The sequence below is a fragment of the Peromyscus maniculatus genome, chromosome 21 (genome assembly GCF_049852395.1).
Source record: "Peromyscus maniculatus bairdii isolate BWxNUB_F1_BW_parent chromosome 21, HU_Pman_BW_mat_3.1, whole genome shotgun sequence".
Lineage (NCBI taxonomy): Eukaryota > Metazoa > Chordata > Mammalia > Rodentia > Cricetidae > Peromyscus > Peromyscus maniculatus.
The window spans coordinates 2,138,553-2,161,502 of record NC_134872.1 but is presented as its reverse complement, the minus strand read 5'-3'; the positions used below and the strand labels follow the sequence as shown (position 1 = coordinate 2,161,502).

The 22,950-nt window shown below is 47.9% G+C and overlaps 1 long non-coding RNA gene across 1 annotated transcript in view; it reads right to left on the bottom strand.

Moving 5' to 3' along the window:
- LOC121824793 (uncharacterized) overlaps positions 1-20,156 on the bottom strand; it is a 59,105-nt gene extending 38,949 nt beyond the window's left edge. The window contains exon 1 of the long non-coding RNA XR_013046835.1: positions 19,961-20,156. This is a non-coding gene — a long non-coding RNA (uncharacterized LOC121824793). The remainder of the gene's footprint in view (positions 1-19,960) is intronic.
- Between the last annotated feature and the right edge of the window lie 2,794 nt (positions 20,157-22,950).

Genomic DNA, 22,950 nt, shown 5'->3' with positions numbered 1-22,950 from the left:
TGTTCCCATCTCACAGACCTGTCATTTCAGTCCTCCCCAAACCCATAGTCCCAGATCCTGTGAGGTCAGTTCATTAACAAGAGCAAAATTTTAACAACGGTGATAAGTCTGGTTAGATAGCCCAGCAGTGAAGAGCACATACTGCTCTTGCAGAAGACCTGGCTTTGGTTCCCAGCATCTATATCAGGTGGCCCACATCTACCTATAACTCCATTTCCAGGAGATTTGACACCCTCTCTGGCCTCTGAGGACCCCGCATGCACATGATACACATAAACTCACGTAGTGTACACACACATACACATAAAAATAAGCCATCTTTAAAAAGGAGTGGGTGAGCCAGGCAATGGTGGTGCACGCCTTTAAGCCCAGCATTCGGAGGCAAAGGCAGGTGGATCTCTGAGTTCAAGGCCAGCCTGGTCTACAGAGCAAGTTCCAGGACAGCCAGGGCTACACAGAGAAATGCTGTCAAAAAAAAAAAAAAAAAGTGGTGGTGAGGGTGAGTGGGTAAGTAGGTGTCCCTTCTCCAGGATTCTGCCTCTGATCATAGCCTAATATTGTCTGTAGTATAGTTGAAAAATGTATAGGAATCTCATTTACTGATCTTCCTTCCTCAGCAGCTGAGGGCCCCTTGAGAGCAAGAGCAGGAATCTCTATCTCAAAGTCCTGTCCCTGGGACCATGTCAGGTCAGGTGCACCATAACTGATTAGCTGTTTGTCAAATTGATCCTTTTTAATTGTGTGTTTAAGTGAGTCTGTGTGTTTGTGTGTGCTTGAGCATATGCACATGTTAGTATGTTCTGTGTACTGGACGTCTTGCTGGGCAGTGAGATCCTTAGGACAAAAGAGGATGGTAAGCCTGGTAGCACATATCAGCAGTCTCAGCATGCATGAGAGTCACAAGTCTGAGGTTAGCCTTGGCTGCTTGATGAGACTTCACACACACACACACACACACACACACACACACACACACACACACGAAGGGCCATTCTTAACCTGTACATCGAGTCACGTATCTAAGAGACATATAAACACGAGAAACACAAGTGACAGTGTATTTCTAGCTGTGGTTACGTCTATAAGGAAAAGTACTGGGTCCTGAGTGTGTCATAGGAGTCCCGACTTGTCGGGGAGGAAAGGTTTCTCAAAGAATGAAATCACGACAGAAAGGATGAGATTTCGTCACAGAGTGAGGGAGAGGAGGGCTTTTAAAGAAGGAAAAACTAGCTCCAGCATGGTGCTGCGTGGCCCTTAGCCCTCACCCCCATCCTGCACCCAGAAGGTCGAGACAGAACTGTGGGTTTGAAGCCAGCCTGGGCAACCTGGTGAGACCTTGTCCGAATAAAGCAGCAGAAGGACTAACAGACATGCACGAAGGCCTGAAGCGAGGAGCACTAGAGAGGAGACTTCTAAAAGAAATATTAGGGTGATTTAGGCTGGAGGATTGTGGGTGTTTTTTTTTTTTCTTTGTATACATTTTGCATCTAAATTTTCCACAACAAACGCTCTTATTTTAACCCTCTGAGAAGGAAGATAATTGTCAGTTTAAACAAAATAACAGAGAGAAGGGTGTCTTGGAGGACATGCACATTCCAGGGGCTGATGACATAAGCAGTGAGTCATTCCTGTGTGGGGGGACCAGGAGGCATGCTGGCCAGGCATGGACAAAGAAACAAGGATGACTCACGCATGGTACAGGGCAAGCCCATGAGGTGAGGCTGGGGCAGGGGGGCGACAGGAGACACAGAACTTCATCAGGACCTCGTGGAAGAGGTGGTCCCTTCAGCAGAGGGAGAAGAAGAAGAACTGGACAGAGAAAGCTCATCCATGCCAGGAACGGTGGCACTTGCCTGCATTCCCAGCACCCAGGAGGCTGAGACAGGAGGATAGCCACAAGTTCAAGTCCACACGGGCTACATAGTAAGTTTCAGGCCAGCTTGAGATACAGAGGGAGACCCTTTTCAAAAATACATTTATTTTAAATCGTGTGTGTGTGTGTGTGTGTGTGTGTGTGTGTGTGTGTGTGTGTGTGTGTGTGTGTGGTGTGTGCCTGCGTGTGTGTACACATGCATATGAGTGTCCACGGAGGCCAGCTAGAGATGTTAGACCCCCTGGAGCTGGATTTATAGGTGATTGCGAGCCACCTGATGTGGATTTTGAGAACTGAACTCAGATCCTCTGGATGAGCAGAACTCACTCTTAACCGAAGAACCATCTCTCCAGCGCCTGAGCCCTTGTTTAAAAAAAAAAAAAGGTATGGTAACAAATTCCTTTCACCCCAGCACTCAGGGACAGAGGCAGGTGGATTTCTGTGAGTTCGAGGTCAGCCTGGTCTACAGTCTTGAGAGATCTTGTCTCAAAAACCAAGATGGAGGGCTGTCAAGATGGCTTTGTGGATGGAGGCCTTCTCTGCAGAGCTTGAGGATCTGTGTTTGAGCTCTGGGATCCGCTTGTTGGAAGGAGAGAACCGATTCCCAATAGCTCTCGGAACCCCCAAATTCACACCACTTCACACACAGAGACAAATAAATTAGCATTTTTTTAGTTAAATAAAAAATGGTCAGTCATGTTGGAACACGCCCTTAATCTCAACACTCAGAAGTCAGAGGCCGGTGGCTCTCTGAGTTTGAGGCCAGCCTGGTCTACATAGTGAGCCATGTCTCAAAAATTAATTAAATCAATCAATTAATTAATTAAACGAATCGGAGAACAGTCTAGAAGGACAGCTGGCATTAATCTCTGGCCTCCCCAGGCAGGCACACGTGCACATACACACACATGAATGAATGTGTCTGAGCACACCAGCATCATCTTCACCAGAGCAGCTGTGACTCCGGGGTTCTAAGAGCCCTTCAAGACCAGGCCTGATGACTGCTGACATTCTCTGGCAGATGAAGGGCCCCCACCTGAAATCCCAGCCACTTCCTCCGGCTCCTCCTACCCCTGGGTATAAATCAGTCCTAATTGCATATGGCCTTGGTGTCAGGGAAGAAAGCTATGATTGCTTTGAGGCCTCCATAGGTGAACAGGGTTAGGGTGGCATTCTGCTACAGGTATCATCTTGGCCAAAACAGCTTTTGGTATCAGAGAATGTTGAAGTGCCCGGCGAGGGCTCAAATCTGCTGCGGAAAACCAGCACAAAGTGGGAGGACTGGAAGGCCTCACGGGTCTTGACCTTCTCACTACCGAGACCCAGGTTCATGTGTGTACCTCCAGGCATCCAGTCGGTCCTGACATAACCATGGTGATGCCCACCTATTTGTCAGTTTTTCAAGAGTGTCCCAAGTACCAGGAGCACAGGAGGTAGCTAAGATCAACCCTAAAATGGGACTCCATCAGTGCAGCCATCAGGAAGCTGTTGTCCACTCTGGGTGAGATCCAGTGCTGTGGCTGTTTGGGGGGTTACTGATGCTCCTCTGAGTAACCCCTCACCTCCTTGATATACCAAAGGACAAGAAAGCCTCCAGCCCCCACATAAGAAGTGGAAGTTGTGGTTTCAAAAACCCTTCCTGATCTACAATCTCCAAAAGAAGTTGCTAGCCTGGGACATTTCTAAAGAGATCCAGCCAAGGATTGCCTAGAGAGGGAGAAGGCCACCAAGATTTAGAAATTGCGGCTTGATGCAAGTCCCGAGATCCGTCCTGGCCTGCTCCTGGTTGAGACAAGTGCCACTCCACTGCGTCCTCAGCAGGACTTCTCTCCTGAGGGGACTGGGTTGTTTCAGGGCTGAGATGTAACTTAGGGAGGGGCAGAACTGACTCCCATGATTCCTCTGAGTTGGACCTACCGGAACCACCCCAGCCTCTACCTACTCTTGTTTTTCCTGCCCCTGTACAGATCTGGGTCTGATGGCTCCACCTGAACTGTCCCAGGGAAGATCCCATCAGTGCCCACTTCCCACCTCACGCCCCTCAGTCATCAACCAGGCCCCTGAGATGGGATTGGAGGGGGCTTCCTTGTGACCTCTCCAATTCAGAAGCTGAACTCAGCGTCAAAGCTCTGTTCTAGGAAATCATATAAAGTCTTCATTTTAAAAACAAAACAAAAGATTGTTTGTCCAGCTCCCCCTAAAGTCTCCATTTTAAATCACCTTGATGCTCAGGCTGGAGAACTGGCCCAGTGACTCAGAGCACTGCTTCTCCTGTAGAAGAGTTGGTTTTGGTTCCCAGCACCCCATAGCTCACAGCCACCTGTAACTGGAGTTCTAAGGGATCTGACCCTCTCTTCTGGCCTCTTCTGGCACCAGACACTCACATGGAGCAGAGATGTGCATGGAGGCAAAACACCCACACACATAAAACAGCTGAGTGTTGGTAGTGCACACCTTTAATCCCAGCACTTGGGAGGCAGAGGCAGGCAGATCTCGGAGTTCAAGTCTAGCCTGGTCTACAGAGTGAGTTCCAGGACAGTTGAGGCCACACAGAGAAACCCTGCCTTGAAGATAGACAGATAGATAGATAGATAGATAGATAGATAGATAGATAGATAGATAGATAGATAGATAATAGTATATAATAAATAAATAAATAAATAAAATATTTTAAATAAATAAAATATGTCACTATGCCTCTAAAATGCAGAAGCAGTCAACAGGGTCCCAGAGACTCCCTTATCCCCCTGTAGTGACCCTATGCTGATGTGGGAATGAAGGAGCCATTACCCTAAAGAAACAGTTCCAGACTGAAAGTCATGTTGTCTTAGTATGATGAACATGTACCTAGAGATGTGGGCTCCTGTCACACCTGGACCTAAATCTGAGCCAAACCACCTTCCCCTCTGGGCCTCAGTTCCTTCCACTGAAATCCTCTCAATAGCTAGTTTAGATCAAACCATACAGTATATGTGAAAAGAAGATGCTGGACCAAAAATCATCCTTTCCTCCATATCCATGCTTTTACTCGTGGTGGTTTCAGTTACCCCCAAAATAATAAGTGGAAAATTACAGAGATAAACAATTCATAAGTTTTGCTGCTTTGAGTGGCATGATGAAATCTAGTGCTATTCTACTCTGTCCCACCCAGGATGTGAATCATCTCTCTGTTCAGTGTATCCATCCTGTATACACTACTCACCCTGCATCGTCATGGTCCCATGATCCAGGATCCCCTCAGGGAGAGGAGCCTTCTGACATATGTTCAAAAGGTCAGCAGTAGCCCAGTACTATGTCACAATGCCTATGTCAAGCACCTCAGTTCATCACGTCACCATAAAAGCCAGGATGAGTATTACACAGTAAGCTATGTTTTTTTCCGAGACAGGGTTTCTCTGTGTAGCCCTGTCTCTCCTGGACCTCACTCTGTAGACCAGGCTGGCCTTGAACTCAGAGATCCAACTGCCTCTGCCTCCCAAGTGCTGGGATTAAAGGGGTGCAAAACCACCACCCAGCCACAGTAAGCTATTTCAAGAGACTACATCACACAGTTTTTACTACAGCGTTACAATAATTATACTATTTATCATACTTATTACTCATCTATTTAATTTATGAGTTAAACTTTATCATAAATACATATTTATAAGAAAAATGTAGTTTATGTGGACATACATGGGAAGTCATGGAGTGTATCCCTCTACGGTAAAGGCAACCTTGTCATTTTCCAGAGACAGTCCCTGCCACATGCTCTCCTTGGCACCTGACACTCTGCTGTGGGAGCCCATTCTGACCAATGGGGTGAGAGGAAAGTGACACAGTTATAAAAACGTGATGTCATCAGGCTGGAAAGAGAGTTTGGTGGGTGAAGGCTCATGTCACCAAGCCTGACGCTGGAGTTGGGTACACTTCCCCTCCGATCTCCACATACACACTGATAGTCCCATGTAATAGTAAGTAAATCAATGTCATAAAAAGCTGAAGAAGAAGAGGAGGAGGTTGTTAAAAGGCCAGGCATAGTGGTGCTTTAGTTCCAGCACCCAGAAGAGGCAGAGGCAGTTGGCTCTCTGTGAGTTTGAGGCCAGTTTGGTCTATACAGTGAGCTCCAGGCCAGCCAGAATTATGTAGAGAGACCCTGTCTTAAAAAAAAAAAAAAAAAAAAAAAAAAAAGGAGAGAGAAAGGAAGGAAGGGAAGGAAAAGTCAGCCTGATTCAGAGATTAAAAGCTCCAGCCTGACTCACTCTAATCCCCAGAACCAACTTCAAAGAGAAAAGGTTGTCGCTAGACACCTTTAATTGAAGCACTCGGGACCCAAAGCTGGCAGATCTCTGTGAGTTCAAGGCCAATCTGTTCTACATATCAAGTTTCAGGACAGCCAGGGCACACAGAGAAGAACCCTGTCTCAAAAACAAACAAAAAAAGTTGTTCAAGTCGTTCTTGGTTATTTAGCAAGTTCAAAGCCAGTCTGGGATATGTGAGATCCTGTCTCAAAAAGAGGTGAGGTATCCCTGGGTTCCTTTATTTGTTCTACTTCCTAATGTGACCATAACAAATAAATCTTCTTTCTCTGCTTTTACTTAAAAAAAAAAAAAGTGGACCCAGAGAGACAGCTGAGCAGTAGAGAGCGCTTGTTCTTGCAGAGGATCAATTTGTTCCCAGCACCTCACAACCACCTGGAACTCCGAGAGGATCCAATACCTACTTCCAGCCTCTTTGGGCACCTGCATTCACACATTCACACAGACATGCTCACATAAACATTATTAAAAATAAAATAAAAGCCAGGCAGTGGTGGTGCACACCTTTAATCCCAGCACTCGGGAGGCAGAGCCAGGCAGATCTCTGTGAGTTCAAGGCCAGCCTGATCTACAGAGTGAGTTCCAAGACAGGTTCCTAAGCTACACAGAGAAACCCTGTCTCAAAAAACCAAATAAATAAATAAATAAGTAAAAATAAAATAAATATTTTTAAAGTGACGTCAACCAGGGGGCTGAGGTGTAGCTCAGTGGTAGTGTTTGTACATGAGGCCTGGGTTTGATCCCTAGTACTGGGGGGCTGTGTGTGGGAGGGGGGTTGTACCTTGTCTCTTAGCAACCAGCCAATATGCAAGAGAAATGCAAAGTAAAACAAAGTGGACCCGTATCTACTGTGACACTGTTCTTGAAAGGCCTGAGCTAGCAAAACCACTTCAAAGCTTTCTCTACAGTCCTTGTCCTTCGACATATTCCCAGAGTTTCCAGTGCTGATTTGAGATCAGTTACCACACTAGGAGACCTGAGGCTCTACGACAGTAGCCAGCACCCACTACCCACGGGGTAGAGGAGGCTGTGGGTGATTCCAGCTGCTCACTGCGGAGGCCAGCCTGTCCCCACTATTCTGCTCTGGTGCCTCACCTGCAGGATCTGTGAACATGGCAAAGCCCATCCAACGCCACTAAGTCAGGGTCGTTTGCTGCGGGCATTATGCAACCAGACCAAAAAGTAGTTTTAGGTCAGTTGAGTAATTTGTGAATTTCAGCTAAAGGTTCCTTCAAGACTGGGGTTATAAATCCAGGTACTTGGGAGGTTACGGCAGATGGCAAGTTCAAGGCCAGCCTGGGCTACAGAGTGAGTTCAAGACAAGTCTGGGCAGCTTGGTAAGACCTTGTCTTAAAAATTTAAAAAATGGGTTGGTGAGATAGCTCAGCAGTTAAGAACGCTTGCTGCCCTTAGAGAGGATATGGGTTCAGTTCCCAGAACCCACATGACGGATCCAGTTCCGGGGAATCTGATGCATGCACATAGTGTACAAAAATCTATGCAGGTAAACATGCATACACCTAAAGAGCACGTGTCCAGCGTGCGTGAGCCCAAGGTTCAGCCCCAGCACAAAAAAGGAACAGAAAGTAAAGTGCCGTAGGGAAGATTCAAGTTTGTGAGAATGTCAGGCCACGGAATGTGAGCTCACTGCGGCTTCTTACAGTCAGCCAGGAGCTCTTCTCTCAAAGGCCAACAATTCAGAACAAAAGCATTTTGACCTCTTTTCCTACTCAGCGCCCTTCAAAAATCTTCCCTTGACGTCCGGCCCTAACAAAAAGCCACTTATTACACAGCATGCTTCCCCTTCCTCTTCCATCCACCTTCCCACTAACATGTCAATCATCTTCCAAGAGGAGCGCCCCTCTGTCCATCTGTGACCTTCTAAGAGCTCCGAGCTTGTTTAAAATGTCACCAGTGAGCCATGGTCCCCCAGCCCAGCGTCTGTGCGTCTATTCCCTTTCTTCAGATGTGACCCCTGACCCTGGCCCTCCAGGTTCTCATTAGCTATTGCCTATTGTTTATTTCCTTACGACCTCAAATCCAACACACCCAACATGGATGGATGTTCTTCACTGCTGCTGTTTGAGCCAAGAGCCTGTTCCCAGCACTCAGCACATGCATTCAGCCACCTCTTCCCGCCAGCCTCTCTGGGACACACTGCATGCGCGCGCGCGCACACACACACACACACACACACACACACACACACACACGCACACACGGCCCTGGCCCTGAGGTGATGCGGTTTCCAGCCTGAGTGTGCACTGACTTAGCTTTCCCCCTTGACTAAGCCGTCTCCCTCAGTTCCCCCCTCCTGAGGGTGTCCTCCAGCAAATCCCTTGAACACAAGCCCCTGCCTGTGGCTGTGCTTCGAGGTAACTCAGTCTCAAACACCCACCAAGTCATGTTCCTTTTCTCTTTTCCTCACTGTCCTCTGGAGCCTGGCCCTCGAGCCCCATATCCCAAACTCATAGTGGGACCATCCATCCATCCCAGTGCATCTCCTAGCAACTGCCTCTCACACCTCATCCTCTTCACTTCCTCGTCTCCCCTCCCGCCAGCTCAGGAAGGCCACCGCTCTCTGTTAGTTCTGGTGTCTCTTTTCTTCTCCACTAGGGTCAGCGCACACGTGTGTCAGATTAACATTCTAAAATACCTTGGATGGTTTGTCTGTCTGCAGAAAAGTTCACTGCCTGGAGTCATCAAATGGCAAGAGATAAAAGATTCTTTTGTCTCCTTCCCAAGATCTTCACAGAGAGCAGGTCTCCACCTTACTTACTTAACTTCATTTGCCAATATTCCTGCCTCTATTCCAGTTAGCGCCTTCAGAGTACAAGCTCCCCTCCTTCTTGGCACAGCAACTTGCCTTTCCCTCTCCTCCAGGTTTCCAAGCACTGCTCTTTTGTGGGTGGGGTGGCCAACCACCCAAGCCAGCCCAGGATCCACCCTCCTCCTCCCAGTTCCCACAGGACACATGGCCAACTGCAACTCAGTCTTCCTAGACCTCCACCTGCAGCCAGCCAGGGCTCAGGACTTCATTTCAACCCATTTGAAGTACGCACAGCGTGGGTTTCTTCTGTCTGTGGTCTTTATAGGAGTGTGTCCCCCCTACTGGCAAGAGGGTGCCATCTTGAACCATGAAGATTCTGCCAGGCACCGAGGACAGTGAGGCCACAGATAAAGCAGCTGCCTACTCCCTGTTCTGTCTTGATCTGGACTCTGTTTCTGTCAGGGAGAAAATGAGTTTATAGCTAGAGAAGCCACCATTCTGTGTCACTCACAGTCAAACCTCTCCTCTCCGGCACACGGTCCTCCATGGTTCAGCTTGCATCTTTGAAGGAAATAAAGGAGCAGAAATGTCTGCCTGGAGTCAGGGTGTTGAGGCCCTGACTTGCTTCATTTCTGATTTCTGTGATATAAACACTCCCCAAGGTCAGCACTAAGTTGCCAGGGGCTGGCAAGATCATTCTGAGGGTCGCTTGTCACCAAGCCTGATAACCTGAGTTCAGTTCCTGGAACACACACGGTGGAAGGGAAAAGTCAACTCTTCAGAGTTATCCATGTGTGTGCCGGGGTACACACAGGAGCACCAGTTATCCATGTGCGTGCCGGGGCACACACAGGAGCACGAGTTACCCATGTGCGTGCCGGGGCACACACAGGAGCACGAGTTACCCATGTGCGTGCCGTGGCACACACAGGAGCACACACACTCAGATACATAAGCATAACATAATAAAAACCGACAGGCAGGAAAGACGGCTCCATGGCTAAGAGCTCACACTGCTTTTGCAGAGGACTGGGGTTTGGTTCCCAGCACCACACAGCAGCTCACAACTGCCTGTAATCCCAGTCTCAAGGGGCCTAACACCTTCTTCTGACCAAGCATGTATGTGGTGGTGTACATGTATATCAGACATTCATAAATACACATAAAAATAAACACACCTTTACAAATAATAATTCAAATAACTTCAAGCTGCCAACATGGTATCTCCTGGCTCTGGGAGCTGGGGTGGCCAGCTCTAGCATGCTCCGGTGACAGCTTGCCACACACAGGCCTCATAACAAACACTTACCACACAGGACCTTCTTATGTTCAGTACTGAGAGTGAGTAAAGCCAAACTTGTTTAGCCATTTATCTTCTTAGGAAAAATCCAGCACAAAGGGCTGGAGAGATAGCTTATCAGTTAAGAGCACTGGCTGCTCTTCCAGAGGAACCAGGTTCAATTTCCAGCTCCCACATGGCAGCTCACAGCTGTCTGTATCTCCAGTTCCAGGGGATCCATTCGCCTCTTCTGCAGGATCCTGAGTTCATGGAGGCACATAAGCTCACACAATTACACACATACACATAAAAATAAAAGATAAATAAATATTTTTAATTATTCAATATTAAAAATCCAGCACAGATAAGTTTATTTTTATGTATCTTTTTAAAAATAACTTTGGGCCTGGTGATGGTGGGGCACGCCTTTAATCCTAGCACTGGATTAAAGGGGGCAGAGGCAGGTGGATCCGTGAGTTCAAGGACGGTTTAGTCTACAGAGAGAGTTCCAGAACAGACAGGGCTACACAGAGAAACCTTGTCAAAAAAAAAAAAAAAAAAAACCTTTGGTAGATTCATGGGCTACCTCTAACAGGGATATTTAAAAGTTGGGGGTTGGGAATGGGCATGCTCTGTGTGTTTCCTGAGGTTTGGCCATCCTCTCTCTTCTACACTCATTCCCTCCAGGTAATAGTCGCTGTGTTCCTGTGGGAGGTTACCTGTGTGCAGTGCCTGTAATTCTAGTGGGACATAGAGGAAGGAGGATCATGGACTTCAAAGTCAGTGAATTCCAGGGCAGCCCGAGTTACATAAGACCCTGTCTCAAAAAAAAAAAAAAAGGAAATTAGGGCTGGGTGGTGGCACACGCCTTTAATCCCAGCACTCAGGAGGCAGAGCCAGGCAGATCTCTGTGAGTTCAAGGCCAGCCTGGGCTACAGAGTGAGATCCAGGACAGGCACCAAAACTACACAGAGGAACCCTGTCTTGAAAAAAACAAAACAAAACAAACAAAAAACAACAAAGAGCTATTACTCAAAGTGTCTTTTTTGTTTTGTTTTTGTAGACCAGGCTGGCCTCGAACTCACAGAGATTTGCCTGGCTCTGCCTCCCGAGTGCTGGGATTAAAGGCGTGCACCACCACTGCCCGGCGGATTTTGCTTTTTTTGGAGCAATGTCTCACATACCGAAGCTGGCCTTGAGTTCCTCACCCCTTACGTCCACCTCCGAGGTGCTAGGACTGTTGGCTTATCACTGTTTTCTGAGACAAGGTCTCATTCTGCAGCCCAGCCTGGACTTGAACTCATAGCAATCCTCTGGTCACAGCCTTCAGTGTGCAGGGAATACAGGTCTTGCAGCCACGCCTGGTGGGCATAGTCTCCTTTTTACCCTGACCTAACCTCAGCTGACCAGCGTCTCCTGAGGCTTTAAATGGTCAATACTAACTGAATACCACGATGAGCATTGGGTGGGCTGTGGGTTGTGGGAGATTGCTGCAAGTGAGAAGGCAATGTGGGCCACACAGTGAGTTCCAGCGCAGCCTGGCCACAGAATGTGACTGTCTCCAAAATGCCAAAACTTGGGTCTGCAGAGATGGCTCTAGTTAAGAGTGCTTGCTGCTCTTGCAGAGGACCTGAATTGGATGTCTAACATCCATGCTAGGTGGCTCACAATTCCCTCGCCAGGGGATCTGACACCTTTTTCTGGCCTCCATGGGCATCCACACATGTGACATACACACAAACACACATATGTATAAATAGAATTAGAAATATTTTTCAGATTAATAAAATCTTTTTAAAATTTTTTATCACTTTGTTATTTTCTGTGTTTGGGTGTTTTGCCTGAATGTATGTCTGTGCACCATGTGTGTGCCTGGTGCCTGAGAGACCAGGAGAGATTGTCAGATCTGATGGAACTGGAGTTTCAGACAGTTGTGAGCCACCATGTAGGTGCTGGGAATTGAACCTGGGTCCTCTGGAAGAGCAGCCAGTGCTCTTAACTACTGATCTATCTCTCCAGTTCCTTAAATAAAGTAAAATCAGTCCAGCCAGATATGCTAGCACACTCCTTTAGTCTCAGCACTCAGGAAGGAGGCTGAAGCAAGTGGATCCCTGTGAGTTCCAGGCTAGCCTGCTCTACCAATTAGAGCTACAGGTGATACCTTGTCTCAAAACAACAACAATAATAACAAAAACAGAAAACCACAACTGGGCAACTGGGTACTCCCTTGCAGTATCAGTGCTGAGGAGGTGGAGACAGGTTCATGTCCGGGACATCATGGCCAGCCAATCTTGCCTAATGAGTAGATTCTAGGCCTTGGTGAAAGTTCCTGTTTCCAAAAGAAAAGGGGGGAAGGTGTGGGGGGGGGGGGAGCAGAAGTTGACCTCTGGCCTGCACGGGCTCACACACGAGGAAGAAGAAAAGTAAAAGCATTTTAAAAGAATATAAGAAAGCTGAGGTGACATGCTCAGAACTTCAGAGTATTTCCAATTCCCCACTGGCAAGGAAGTTGCTATGTATCAGGCCAGGCAAGCCTGCTTGTGGGCAAGGCTGGGCTTCTCGTGTTCCGCACAGTGGGAAGGAAACAAGGGCAGAGCCGGAGTTATGTAAGTGTTGGGCTGCGTGCTGGTACAGACCAGTGGAAACTCATCACAGATGGGGTTAGGAGCGAAAGGCAGCTCATACAGGATTACAGCTGAGTGTCCAAACCACTGTGAACAGAATCCTGCGAATGCGTGGAGGTTTGGTTTGGTTTTTAATGTGCTGATCATTGGGTAGAATATGGAGAGAAAACAGACCACTAAGTACTGTCAATCCACACTTTATCTTCTAGAAAGTAAAATGGATTTTTAAATTATCTCCTTAAACTACAAAGGAAGCCGGGCGGTGGTGGCGCACGCCTTTGATCCCAGCACTCGGGAGGCAGAGGCAGGCAGATCTCTGTGAGTCTGAGAACCAGCCTGGTCTACAGAGGAGTTCCAGCTAGAGCTGTTACACAGAGAAATCCTGTCTCGAAAAAAAAACAACAATAAATAAATAAATAAATAAATAAATAAATAAATAAATAAATAAATAAATAAATAAAAACTGCAAGGGAAAGATGGGTGAGTCTCGTTTTCAGTAAGGGAGTAAGGAGTTAAGTCCAGGTTGGTGTGACAGTGACACCCTTCTGATTCTGTGCTTCATCCGAGACTTCCCCATCCCCCTTCCCATGATAATGTCACTCCCAGTGAGTTCCGGGACGTCTGCCTCAGCATTCCATCCACGCTCAGCCAACTCTGTCAACAGCTCTATCTCCTTTTTTTGTTCTGTGGGGACTGTAGTGGGGGGGGCGGTGAGACAAGAGCTCACTACACAGAACAAGCTGACCTCATATTTGTAGCAATTCCCCCGCCTCAGCTTCCAAGCTCTGGGATTCACAGGCACTGGCCATCATACTACCTCTGTTGCATCATCGTAGGAAGAGAAAAGTACTTGTTAGGATCTAATATATGAAATAATGTTAGTATGTGCGAGGTGGAGGCACACAGAAATAAAAACATGTTTATGTAGATATACTTACCTCTTATTTCCCCTTAACTAGGTTATAAACTTTTTTTTTTTTAAGACAGTCTCACTATGCAGCCCTAAACTGGTTTGGAACTTGATACACAGACCAGGCTGGCCTAAAATTCACGGAGTTCTGCCTGTTTCTAACCTCCCGTGCTATCTTTAAAGGCATGTGCACTGTACTTAGTCAAAGACCCATATTCTATGTCTCAACCTCCACTGTTCTTACTTGAGAGACATTTGACAGTCAACCTGCTGAGTGTAGGGTTCACAGACCATTCAGCCAGCCTGTGGCCAGCAGCAGTATCCTCAGCCACACACCAGTGTCCCCGAGGGCTGCTGGGAGGATGCTGAGCTCACAAGTGTGGAACACTCTAGACCAGTAGTTTTTCCATGTGACCAATGAGAGTAGGAACTCGGCAGCCTCAGTTCCCTTTCAAATTCTGAGCTTCCTTTTCGTAGAAGTGTGGGTCATGGACGTGAGCGGAAATGTGTTTCTCTTCAGAGATTTCTTAGGAAGTGGTTTCTAAACTCCGGAATGGACAGTGTGAGACACCACTGAATGAGAAGGGTTGAATCTTGACTCTTGAAAGTGTGCACAAGGGCTAGGGATGAGGCATGATGGCACCGTACACCACTTGCTTGATACATGTCACTCCCTGGGCTTATCCTCAGCATCACACAAAATTAAAGCCATCGGTCTACACCAATGTCTTCCCAGGGTCACCCTGCTTCCTGTCCTCTCCGGCCTAGTACCAGTACCACATCTTTCTGTGAAGATGGGAATGTTGTGTCTCTGCCCTTTCCTGTCTGGTTACCAGCAGCCACATCTGTTGATTGACCATTATTGGCTCTAATCTTTTTGTTTTCAGATTAATTGGTTTGTTTTGGTTTATTTATTTATTTATTTATTTATTTTTCAAGACAGGGTCTCTCTGTGTAGTTTTGGTGTCTGTCCTGGATCTCACTCTGTAGACCAGGCTGGCCTCGAACTCACAGAGATCTGCCTGCCTCTGCCTCCCGAATGCTGGGATTAAAGGCATGTGCCACCACCGCCAGGCTGTATTATTTTTCAAAGCAGTTCTCCTGTAGCCCAGGGTGGCCTTGAACCCATGAACCTTCTGCCATCGCCTTTCCTGTGCTATGCCCTCACCCATGGCTGCAAATGGTCCTCTGAGATGACCTCAAGACCTCCAAGAGTCTCATGTGTACACCTCTTCTGGAGAAAAGCAGTTGGAGGAAAGACTTCAGGGCCCGATCATACTCATTACCTGTCTTACCTCCTAAACCAAGGCCTAAGCTAGAGCCACTGGCCTCTCCCCAAGGGCTGGCACTGGGTCGGAATGACCAGCTAGGCAACTGTAGCCCAGGGAGTTACATACACAACCTTTGAGTTTAAGCCATCAGAGTAGCATAAACCACCAAACCTAAGAGTGAGGGCAGAGAGCAGCAGTCTATGAGTAACGAAGGCCTCAGAGGGACAGGGAAGCATGAGCATTGTTAGCTTTGTTCCTGAAGCCAAATCCAGCTTGCCTCAGCCAGCTACTCGGAGCCCCCAGGGCCCTCTCCTAACCTGCCAACAGAGGACCAGCCTTCCCTTCTCAGAGGCTCACTGGAAAACTAAATGGGTGAAAACATGGAAGTGGACCATGGTAAACTGCTTCTAGCCTCCCCCAGCCCTTCCTACCCTACTGCAACCAATGTGCCAGAAATGAGGGAGACCTGGGTTCTGTCTGACACCTACCTACGGATATATAGTTTTGAGAAAGCCTCTCTCATCCATGAAACAGACATAGGCAATAACTGCAGGAGAGAGATTTGAGTTCAGCCCTTAGCACCGTGCCCTTACACAAGGTATTGTGTAAGCTGCAGAGTCCGGGCTGCTGCAACTTCACACACACCCCAGGACTGGTGCAGAGCCAGTGGGGAGAGGCTGGAGCCTGGTGCTAAAACTGCAGTGGCCTCCCAGGATGTGCAGGTCTGAAGAAGTTCCTGGTAACCTGCCAGCCCATATCTGTCCCCTGAGGTAACCGGGTGGGAACCTGTTCTTTGACAAAGTAAATGCTTTGACTTGTATTTCTAGAGCGAGACTTTACCTTAGGGACATTTCAACGCCATCTCCTTAAACAGTTTTGCGAAGTTGGGCGTGGTAACTGCAGCCTTGCCTGTCATCGGGCCAAAGCAGGAGGGTCCCAGACCAGCCTGAGACACAAAGTAAGTAAGGCCTTTCTCAAGAACCAAACCACTTTGGAAAAAAGGTTGGCAATCCTCTTGAAGTTAAAAATATGCCAGCAAGCCAGGTTTGTGGCTCAACAGTATGGTACTTTTCTACCAAAACAAATGAACGAATAAAACAAGGACTGCAGAGAGGGCCAGAGGTTAAGAGCACTTGCTGCTCCTGCAAGACCAGGTTTGGGTCCCCAGCACCCACAGGTCAGCTCACAACCACCTGTTGCTTCAGTTTCAGGGTATCTAACGCCCTCTTCTGACTTCCAAGCAAATGATGTACATACATGTAGTCACTCATATGTATGTGCTCACACATGAGATAAAAATAAATAAATCTTAAAAAAAAGAATAATAAAAGAGGGGCTGGAGAGATGGTTCAGTGGTTAGGAGCACTGGCCGCTCTTCCAGAGGACCCAAGTACAATTCTCAGTGCTCATATCGGTGGATTACAACCACCTGTAACTCCAGTTCCGGGGAATCCAACACTCTCTTCTAGCATCCGTGGGCACTAGGCATGTGTGAGGTGCACTTACGTTTCTGTAGGCAAAACATTCATACACATAAAAAAAGTAAATTAATCTTTTAAAAAATGAATTAGGGCTAAATTAGGGCTCAGCGATTAAGAGTTCTTACTGATCTCCCGGAGGACCGGGCTCCCACATGGTGGCTCACGACCACGGTAACTCCAGTTCCAGAGACTCTAATGCATCCTTTTGACCTACGAAGGTACCAGACCTGCATGTGGTACACATGCTGGCAAAACACTCAGACACATAAGATAAGTCAATCTTTTTTTTTCCTTTTTTTTATATTTATTTATTTATTATGTATACAGCATATATGACTGCAAGCCAGAAGAGAGCACCAGATCTCATTACAGATGGTTGTGAGCCACCATATGGTTGCTGGGAATTGAACTCAGGACCTCTGGAAGAGCAGTCAGTGCTCTTAACCTCTGAGCCATCTCTCCAGCCCAAGATAAGTCAATCTTTTAAGACAAAATTAGCACAAGAGAGAAAAGAAAATAAAAATCTGAGTATTCCACTTGTGGTAGTCAGTTCTCTCCTTCCACCATGTGGGCTGGGGCGGGCTTGGAAGCCGGATCTTTCACCCCCTCAGCCATCTCGATGGCCCAATGGTTTCTTAAAAGTTATTGTTACAAAGCATTTATTTATTTTGTGTGCACGTGTATAAGTGTGTGCATGAGGGAGAGGGAGAGGGGACGGGGGGACGGGGGGTGGGGTGGGGGGGGGGGGCGGAGAACAACTTCACAGAAATCGATTCTCTCCTTCCATCACGCAGGACCCGGATGTGAAACCAGGTTTTCAGGACTGGGGGCGAGCACCTTTGGTCACTGAGACATTTCTTCTGTCATTGCTTTGATTTTTTGAGACAACATCTTGCTATGTCATCCTGACTGGCCTAAGGCTCTATACTTAGATCAGGCTAGCCTAGAACTCAGAATGAGCTTCCTGCCTCAGTCTACCAGGTGATGGGATTACCAACAGGAACCACTACACTTAGCTTTTGTTTTTTGAGTCAGGGTCTTGTATAGCCTAGCAGACTTCAAACTCACAATATATATGTAGATGACCTTGGCCTCCTTTTCCTCCTCCACATCCAGAGGGCTGAGATGATGATAGGCTGACTCCACAGTATCTGGTTTATGCTGTGTGAGGGATCAAACCTCGGGCCTCAAGCATGCTCAGCAAGCCCTCGGGCCACTGAGCCACATCTTCATGCCCAAACCACATTACCTGATCAAGAACTGAACCCAGATCATGACATTGAAAGTGCCAGGTCCCAGCCTCTAGCACCAGCGACACCTGGATTTTGGAAGGTTCTTTGTGGCCCATCACTGTCCTCATTTCTGAATACCAAAAACATTAGATAAGTTGGTCCCAGCTGAGATTCAGCAGCTCCCAGGGCGGCTCAGCTGCCCAGGAATGTGGGAGTCCCTGTTTTCTATTCTGAACTGGGGAATGTAGCTCCACAGCCACTCCTAGATTCTTGAGATTCAGCAGACAGGAGCAACTCCAAACCGGCACCATCAGGGAAGGAGTTCAACGCTGACCAAGAGAAGAGACGCATGTTATCCCTCACGTTCCCCTATGAGCCACCCATCTACTGTGCAGGGTGGGATTTCCAGTTCCTTGACTGAGGCAGGGAAAGTCATCAGTGGGCCAGAACTGCTTGGGAGCCAGGATGACGGCAGCCCAGACACTCTAGGGAATCTATGAGACAGTGGAGAGAAAAACCTGAAGAGAAAGCAAAGCTCCATCCAGTCTGCCTGGCCCAGCTTCCTCTTTCATGAGGTCACAGTCAAAGCCATACTGGGGCGGCAGGGTGCCAGGCATTTAGTGAGGTTGTTTTTTCCCTAACTTGGTTCTGAGTCACATGGCATCTACTCTTCCCAGAAAACCACCCCAGGGCTCACCCTTGGCAGCAGATCAAGCCCGTCCTAACACGCGATCCCCAGTGGCATCTGGCCAGCCCTCTACGGAGCACCACCTCTGGCCCCGAGGCCTCTCTGGGAGGGGACATTCCCTCCTTCCAACCTTTAAAGAAAAGAGCCTGTGGCAGCCGCTGTGAAAGGGGGAGGGAGACGCATCTGACTTTCGGGGATCTCTGAGAGATGCTGCTGAATCATGGGCCTTCGGAAGTAGAAGTCGACTTGAGGGCCTTTAATCTAAGGCCTTCCACGTATAGATCAGTCATCAGTAAATACAGGGTACCAGAAAAGGCAAGACAACAAGAGACAACTTTATCCATTACACCTTTCCCCCTATGATTATGTTTTGATCTTGTGTCAAAAAGGTGGGAAGAGGGTGAGGAGGCGGGGGCGGGCGGAGTTGTAGCTCAGTTGGTAGAGTACTCGCTTAGCATACAGGAGACCCGAGGTTCGATCATGCTTTCCAATGCTGACATCTGAAGTAATGAAGGGAGCTGCAGACTGACTCCCATTCGGTCAAGTTTGTACTGGCATAAAGAACCCCGTGTTTCTAGCTCTTTCCAGTCAGCCTCAGTTGATCAAGATGCCCAGTTCTAGGGCTGCAGTGTGGCTCACTGGGTCAAGTGCTTGCCTGGCCTGTGCAAAGGCCCTGGGTTGAATCCCAGGCGGGTGGCGGGGGGGATTTAAAATTTCAGTTAAGCAGAGTGACAAACACCAGGCCAGCTCCCAGGAGGCACAGGCAGAGAGGTGGAGTGTGAAAGGCATCACTTTTCGGCCTCTTGACTAAGATCAAGAAGAACTGGAAGCCAACCTGAGCTACAAAGCGAGATCTTACGTCAGAAAGGTGTACAGGCAGGAGCCTTGTAACTCAGTTGATAGAGCGCTTGCCTAGCATACAGGAGGCCTGGTGTTCAAAGTTCAGTACCCCGTAAACTGGGCATGGTGGAGCGCGCTTGCCTGCAATCCCAGCATTCAGAAGGTAGAGGCTGGAGGGACAATCAGTTCAAGGTCATCCTCGGGTACATAGAGAGTTCAAGGCTAGTTTGGGCTACATGAGTCCCTGTCTTGTGTGTGTGTGTGTGTGTGTGTGTGTGTGTGTGTGTGTGTGTGTGTGTGTGTGTGTGTGTGTAGGCACAGGCATTCCTGCCACAGTGTGTGAGTGGAAATCAGAGGACAACTGTGGGAGTCGGCCCTCCCCTTTCATCATGTGTGTTCTAGGAATAGAAAAATTGGAAACAGCAGCCAACCAGATGGACAAATCAGTTTTCATAGAATTATAATCTGGTGCTGGGGGGTGGTGCAGGCCTTTAATCCCAGCTCTCGGGAGGCAGAGGCAGGCAGATCTCTGTGAGTTCAAGGTCAGCCTGGTCTACAGAGTGAGTTCCTGGACAGCCAGGGCTACACAGAGAAACCCTGTCTTGAAAAAACCAAGCAAGCAAACAAACAAACAAAAAGAATTATAATCTGGCAAGAAGGAAAGAAACTAAAACCAGAACAAAGTTGCTAATACCTGAGTTCTGAAAGCGAGTACAGGAAGCCTGTGTTGGTAGAACAGGGGTGTGGAGTGCTTCCCCAGCTTCCTGGTCTCTGTAGACTCCGGGTCACCCTTGATGCAGCTAGGCAGAGCTGGGCTGGGCCAGACTGAGCTGCATTACAGGGCAGGTGGCCCTGTTACTTCTGCAACTTGCCCGGCTGCTCCAGGCACATTTGCTTTGCTTTTACGTCATAGGAAATTGCCAGGACCTGATCGAAGCTAAACAATCAACTTCAGGGGTCATTTATTAACTGCCTAAGACACACATCGTGCTCTACTCCCTCCAACGAATGCATGCCTCTGGCCAGAATTGTTCCAGCTGGACTGTGTGCGCGTAGCCCAGCTGGGAGCAAGGGGGAGAGTGTAAAATCACTTGCATTGGCTGAACAAGAAGTAGGAATGCAGAAGTCTGTCCTTTGTGATAAACAAAGAACCACAAAAGCTGCCCGAGATAGACAGCGAAGGGAATGGAAAAGGAACTGCAGATTGCATCTCCTGTAATCTCAACATGAGGAGGCCGCTTTCCTACTGGAGCCAACTCACTCCAAAGAAACTCCTGCCCCCAGACTCACAACAATGGCTGCTACCTAAGCAGCATGGACTGCAGGCCAGGAACCTGTCATGAGCATTTATTGTTTATTTATTATTTTTGGCTCTTTCTTTTTTGGAGGGGTGGTATAGGGTCACTATCCTCCTTCTCTGACATTTTTTGGTTTTTGAGTCAGAATCCCTCTCTCCCTCTATGTAGTCCTGGCTATTCAGGAACTTGCTATGTTCCAACTCACAGAAACCACTAGTCATTAAAGCCATGTGCCAGCACACTCCATTTATTTTTTCTAGGATTTATTTTATTTTTAGTTATGTGTCTGTATGTGTAGAGATGGGGGTGTATATGCACATGAGTGCAGGTGCCCTTGAAGGTCAGAAGAGGCCACTGGGTGCCTGGAGCTGGAGCTATAGGCTGTTATGAGCTGCAGGATGTGGGCGCTAGAGTCCTGTGGAAGAGCAGCGAATGTACTTAACCACTGAACCAACCTCTTGATTATTTTTAAATTAGTGTACATTCATTGTATAAAATGAAGGGTTTTGTTTTGTTATGACATTGTATATATTGTATGCTTTGCTCAGATTTACCCTCCTCCTCTGTGTTGTCTTCCCACTGGCTCTCATTCTCTCATGAGTCCATTTCTCCTTTCATGCTTATGCTTTTTAATTTATGTTTTATGATCTAGATTGCAAGTACGAGAGAAAGCATCTGATGAGTCTTCTGACGTGATGATACTTGTGCATCTAATCTCTGCAGAACTTAAAGATCAGTCCGCCCACTTGCCATTTGAGGAAATAGGTTTTCAAAGAATAACTGGCTTAGCATTGTGTGGTTAATAAATAACAGAATTAGACATTAAACTGGATTTCCTCAATGCCACCAGCTTATGTTCCCTTTGCCTCCCTTGGTTTCCAACTCAAACTTGTCTCAGTCAGCAACATATTTACATGCCGCACAATTAGCCTTTGGTTGCCATTCTCAGCCCCCAAACCTCTGGCTGCATCTCTCCATCCTGCTTCTCCATCTCAGCAGCACACACTTTCAAACGTTCTGTCTGCAGCCACCATTTCCCAGGCCCTTGGTTTTCCATTAGGCTATGGTCAGCAAAAATTGTGGCAATCTAGGTGGGATAGCAGTCCTGGCCGAGTTCTACGCCAAAGGCTTGGTGAAGGAGAAGGCAGGGCAGGGGCTTCCTCGTCTGTGGAAGGAGGCGAGGGGGATGGGGGGGGCAGATAAGCCTGGGTCACAGCTGAGTGTTCTCCCAACTTTCGCTTTGAAGGGGAAGTGTAGGCAAGGTTCTGAAGGGATACAGCTGGACAAACACTGGGATGGAGATTAGCTCCTCGGAAGAGATAGATGTAAAACTGTGTGAGGGGCTGAAGCAAGGGCTCCACAGGTGAGAGCAGGAGCTGCTCTTCCAAAGGAGCCTCCTCAGACCCACAGCACCCACACAGCAGCTCACACCATCTGTAATTCTAATCCCAGGGGATCCCACACTGTCTTCTGTTTCCAAGGGCACTGCACATGGTGTGCAGGCATACATACAGGCCAAACACCCATACACATGAGGGTTTTTGTTTTTGTTTTAAAGCTAAAACTTTGTATTAAACCCCACTTAGGCACCAGGCCACCTACCGAGGATACCACAGAGCCACACAGAGGTGAAGAGCAGATGGGACCTGTATGCTCCTGACGATTAGATTAGACCCAGGCTTAGGGTCTAGTTCAGAGCACACAGTCAGAGGTTCTGGGTTCAATCTCCAGCACCAAATCTATATATGATAAGCAAATATAAAAAATGATGATTTTTCCAACTATGAAGTAAACAAACAAGAGGCCGAGAAGGAGGTGATGTTGGGAGTCAAGATTCCCAGTCAAAGGAAGGAAATGGAGGAATGTGCCAATCTGGGAGAAGAAGGGAAGGCGAGTGGGGGATTCGAGCAGCTAAAGGGCCTGTTTCTCTAGGATGAGAACACTGGGCACTGATCCAGCGGTTGCTCTCAGGCTCTGGTACTTCCTGGCTTTAACTCATCACCCAGCCCCTACTCCCACAGCCCCCTCATTGGTTTAATGATTCACTCTCCATCTTTCCCTAGCTTCCTGGGTGGCAGAGCCCAGAGTCTCCAGAGACGGTGGAAAACGGGATGAGACTGGGTGGGAAAGAATGGCAACAAGCTGGCTTCTCTGATCATCTCTTCGTCCCATTCTGGTATGGCCCCAAGAAAGGTCCCTGTAGGGGAGGACAGTAAGGCTAACTAGGCCCAGCTGGAGCCAGGATTCCAGATGCAGAAGTCAGTGTTGAAACCTGAACCTGAGGTCTCTTTTATTTTCCCTCCCTGACTGAAGCCCGGAGGAAATTTTCCATCACAAACAAGTTGTGCATTCCTAACCTTGTGGACCTCCCCCTCTCTCCCACCAG